The following is a 5,392-nucleotide window of genomic DNA, read 5'->3' as shown; positions in this document are numbered from 1 at the left end:
ACGGGGCCGCCCCGGGCGTGCCGCACCACGCGGGTCGTGGGAGGGGAACGTCAAACCAGATCCCAACCAAAAATTCCCTCGTGGGGTTGAAGGGAAGCGCGCTTCCTTCCCGCCGAGCCCGCGCATTGCCGCGGGTGTTCATCCTCCGCCAGGAAACGGACGTTTTCTGAGTTTAAAGCACTCTCAGCGGGAGGAATCCCCGCCTGGATCTACAGCTCTCAGCGGGACTCACGAGGAGAAAGCGGATGGCATCGCTCCCAGTGTACTGCTGGCGTCGGGAGTCCCCCGCTCCAAAGCCCCGCACGTGTCCGAGGATGGCATCTGTCCACGCACAGCCCCCCGTGCTGCCTAAACGGCTCCCTACAAGGCCGCCTCCGGCTGCGCGCCGTTGGCACCGCTGCAACGGGGCTGTCCTCCCAGCGAGAGTCCGGGCGGTTCGTGCCGTGCTTCACGTCTGACTCACAGCGCTGCCCGGCAGCGCGGAGAAGCACCGCATTTGGGGCAGCGGATCCCGAGCTCCGCGTGCACGTAGGGCTCGTTCAGAGCCGTCCTACTGAACTAAACTCGATGCCGTTGTTTGAAAAGACCGGTAGAATACCTGGCTTTATTGTGTGGTGAGAAGTGGGGATTTTCCCTTGAGAATCATAAAATATTTCCTTCACTGTCGAGACAGGGCTCCTCGATGTGTTGAGGGGCTCTGCAGATTTGCTTGGTGGCTTTGAGCTTCAATAATTAATGATTCCTCTGCTTATGCTCAGCACACATTCTGCTTACACAGTTATGGGACAAAACATTGCCATTGCACTGGAAAACAAGCAAGTTCAACCTGAGGCAGCCATGTGCCTGGCAGCTACAAGGGCCAACAGCAGCCCGGCTGCCCCAGGCTCAGCGCTGCTGTCGGGTGAAAGGAGGGCTTGTCCTGCTCTGCTCTGCTCTGTGCAGCCTCTCCTCCTGCACTGGGTGCAGGTCTGGGTGCCACAAGACGGATACCACTGTGTTATTGGGCATCCAAAAGAGGGCAACAAAGATGGCGAAGGGTCTGAAGGCAACCTGTGTGAGGAGCGCTGAGGCCGCTGGGTTTGCACAGCACAGAGCAGAGGAGTGAGGGGAGGCCTGACGGCAGTTGCAGCTCCTCACAGGGAGCGAAGGGCAGCGCTGAGTTCTGTGTGACAGCAACAGGGCCCGAGGGAACGGCATGGAACTGTCAGGGGAGGGGCAGCTGGGGGTTAGGAACAGGGTCTGCTCCAGAGGGCAGTGGGCACAGAACAGGCTGCCCAGGGCAGTGGGCACAGCCCCAGTGGCAGAAGGAGTTCAAGGGGTGTCTGGACCGTGCTCTCAGACATAGGGTTTGGATTTTGGGTGGTGCTGCGTTGTAACCTGCAGGGAGCCACGTAACCGCAGAGCTGCTCCAGAGGCACTGGTTTGGCTCCACACAGTGGATCAGAGCTGCACAGCTGCCACAGATCAGACTAACCTCGTTTTCAAGAGCCACAGTAGAAGGAAACTAATGTCAGTTTAAAGCAGTGGTTTTCACTAGCCTAGAAACGAGGTCTGGCTTATGAACTCCTCTAGCTAGCTTCCAGTAGGTGCAGAAGCTTAAGTTAGATTTGTCATACAATAGCTCTGTTTTCTTTAGCAACCTATCCGTGCCCCATAAGGGATTACTAATGGCTGCTGTAGGGGCTGCTGACAGCGTGCCTGTAGTCTATGCCTGGATAATGATCAAGAACATCCGTGTGTACAAGTTACACAGCCTCTCTGTGCAGACAGTTAACAAAGGTTTCTTGGAGTCCCTGCAGTGAGACAGGGGCTAACAGGACCAAAGGGATGTCCCAGGTAGGACGTGCTTGCTCTTCTTTCCCTATCTCCCCATCCTCACTCAGTAACTGGGAGCAACTCTGTGCTTCTCCTCACACCTCACAGCATCTGTCTCTCTTCTAAAGGGGGGCTATAAGAAAGAAGCGGACAGACTCATTAGCAGGGTCTGTTTTGATAGGACAAGGGGAAATGGTTTCAAACTAAAAGATGGGAGATTTAGATTGGATATAAGGAACAAGTTTTTTACAAATCAGAGTACTGGCGAGGCACTGGCACAAGTTGCCCAAAGAGGTGGTGGGTGTCCTGTCCGTGGAGGCACTCAAGGTCAGGCTGGACGAGGCCCTGAGCACCTGATTGAACTGTAGGTGTCCCTGTTCATTGCAGGGCAGTTGGACCAGATTACCTTTGGGGTTCCTTCCAACTCACATGGTTCTGTGATTCTCATCTGCCCTCGTGCTGCTCTTTCTGCCATACACAATATACAGATATTGTGGGGATAGAAGATAAAGTCTTCCCAATTGGCCAGGGGCCATGCTGGGTTCCTACTCTCCTCCCCAAGAGCACCCCTGCATGAGGATGCCTTCCTAAAGTAGAAGGCTGGCAGCAGTGGTGGTGTTTCATAACACAGGGATTTGCTTTCCCCTTTGGGGCTGGAGGTTTCCTCACCATCACAAAGCCCAGCCAACGCAGTGAGGGGTGTTGGCAAGGCTTTGGCAGTCTTGTGAAATGCTCTTCCCAGCTCCTCATTCCCTGGGATTGTGGAGTTTCATATGTGGGGCATTCTTCTAAAGAATAATCTTATGGACAAACATTGAAGGCATGTCATAGCTCACACTGGTCTGCCTAGTAATAGTCACTCAATTTTCAGAATAAAAGGGTGTCTAGAAGCCTGTACATCCAGAATGGGAGAATGCAAGCTCTTTAAGTCAAGCTAATCCCTTTTCACAGCTTACGGTCTACAATACAGATAAGCAGCTTTGATTCTCATTAGCAGAGTGCTGCAGTGCAGGAAGGCTATTTCATTTCCCTCTAATGCAGCACAGCAGAAATGTCTAGAGTCATTAGATTACTGGCAGTTTTCTTCTAAGGATTCCCACTGACGTGGAACAGTTTCAATTTCACGTAATTGCCACATTCTCCCTTGCAACCAAGATGATGCCTCTTCCTGGTTGATTCTATTCTTCTCCATTTATCTCACCCTCTCACCATCATCGGGAAAGGGAGAAGGAATCATGAAGAGATGAACAAAAATATGTAAATTCCAGAAGCAAAAGAAATCAGATTCAGTTTTATCTTTTTTTTTTTTTTTTTTTTTTTTTTTTTTTTTTTTTTTTTTTTCCTTTTTCTTATTTGTATTTCCCTTCAGGGAGAACAACACCACTCCAGTAGCAAATTTGAAGTCTATGAAAAACTTAACCCCTTTTCCCCCCATAGCGTAATTGTCAGTGTAGTCAACTGTACAGCCACGATCTTTTCCTCTTTGTATCCTGTAGGTGGTGCTTGAGCATCACTTTCTACACAAAACAGGTCATGCTGGGGCTAATCAAGCTTGGAAATGGATTTAAAGTGCTCTCCTACGGATCACTGAGACACACTGGGTGGCTACCTGGTCCAGACCTCCATCAGAGAAGATGTCCTCAGCCTCTTTCCAAATGTAAGGCAAAGGACAGGAAAAAAAATCCTACAGCACATGTTACAGCAATTTACAGAGATAAAATGTTATCATATTTCTTCCACTTCATACTTCAGCATGCTGGGGATGTGCAAGGTTTCACCCCTTCTGTGCCCTCTCATTTCCAGTGGCAATTGGAGTTACAGAGCACACAGAATATCAAAGTTACCCAAACCAAAATATATCCCAAAACCATACGCGGGACACAAAGAATTCTGAATCAAATGGGGAACTCCCAAATACCAAAGCACCTTGCTTTTCAGGAACAGCATTGCCAAAGTTTGTGGCAGTTACTGCAAAAGAGAGGTTCTGGGCCAAAGAAACAGGGGATAGAATGTTGTGTAAGAATGTTGCAGAGAGAATGAAAGAAATATTCAGCCCTACCATCAGAGAAAGAAGATACGCCTGAATGGGTCTATTTTTCAGGAAAAAAAAACAACCATTCTGAAAAGAAAAAACCCTCCCTTCAGCCCCTTATTATTCAAATCTTCATTCTGATTCAGTACACAAACACACTCAGAAGTACTGAAATATAAGAGAGATTAAATTCTGACCACTCTTCTTTACTCAATTACAACAGTATCTAATTTCATTTCTGTAGACAGTGCAATAATTCCCACACCCAGCCTTCCCTACCAGTGCCCACCTGGGACTGACCAGGTAATTTCATTTCCTCTTTTACATTCTTGCTCTTCAAATATTTGCAGACAAGTAACCCAGCTAGCCTCTGTTTGGATTCCTTATCTCAATTGGTTTCTTTCCTTAGAAATTCTCTCTTCCTTTCCCCACACCTTCTGTCTAAATGTACCAAGGGATAGTCATCAGCCATGTCCTCCTGCAAACAAAGCAACTGTTTGCCCAGCTCTGGCTAAGCAAGCAGTGGCCCTTCCTTGGGAAACCTGACTACTGAGTTGGAAAGCAGCTGGGCTCTGCTCTGCAGAAAGTTGCCCATGCTTCTTTTCTCCAGGCTAGAGATTCCCACAGCTACTGCAGCAGGGAGGTGTGCACCCATGTGACAGTGCAAGATGAACAATAAGAACAGAAACCACCAGAACCTGCTTAATGTCCAAAAAGCCTTCTGCACCTGAGGCTTTTTTCTTTTTTGTTGTAAACATTTTATATCCAGGGAGCACCAAAAGTCTGGAAGCATGGTGGATAAGACTCCAATTTTTACTGCTGGGAAAGGCACCAGCTTGCCTCCCTTTGGTGATGCATAGTGCTGCACAGTTGTCCACTTTTGCCAAGGGCATGCACTGGATGGGATCCTTGCCCTCTGCAGGTTGTTTGGCCAAACAACTATCTCCAGTTCTATCAACTTCACACCTTTTGTTGCTGATCAAGCAATTGCATGCATTGTTTTCAGAGTACCAAAGACAACCTTTTTTTTCTTCCTTCCTCCCTCTCCCTCCGTCCCCCCAAAAGGAGATCCTCTAAGCCAGAATACAGTCCTTAGTGCTGATTCTCCTCAATTTTTCCCTAGCTTTAGCACTCCATTACCATATAGGTGGTGTCAGCCCTAGGTTTTGTGGATGCTCTGCCCTCCAGCAGTGTAAAGCTGGATTTTGGAAAGAAGGAAAGGTCTGAAGCATTTTCACTTGGTCTCTTGGAGCTGGCACCTGAGCCTGATTTCCAGCACAGAATGGATTTCCACATGCAGACAGGTGTGCCTGCAAAGCCACTGCTTTCCCTCACCCCTCATTAGAAATGTGCTTTAGAAATGAGCAAGGAGTTCACAACCTTTTGAGCAAATAAGGTGGCACTGGCACAAGACATTGCCCGCACTCATAGGCTGGTCGCCTGCTGTCTCAGGTACATATTTGCACTTGTAGAGCCTCCACCCCTCAGGCCCCACCCTGGTTACCTGCTCCATACACCTCCTCCGGCCCCACAGACGGAGGCAGT

This window comes from Lagopus muta, chromosome 2, assembly GCF_023343835.1.
Source record: "Lagopus muta isolate bLagMut1 chromosome 2, bLagMut1 primary, whole genome shotgun sequence".
Classification (NCBI taxonomy): Eukaryota; Metazoa; Chordata; class Aves; order Galliformes; family Phasianidae; genus Lagopus; species Lagopus muta.
This window is presented reverse-complemented; position numbering follows the sequence as displayed.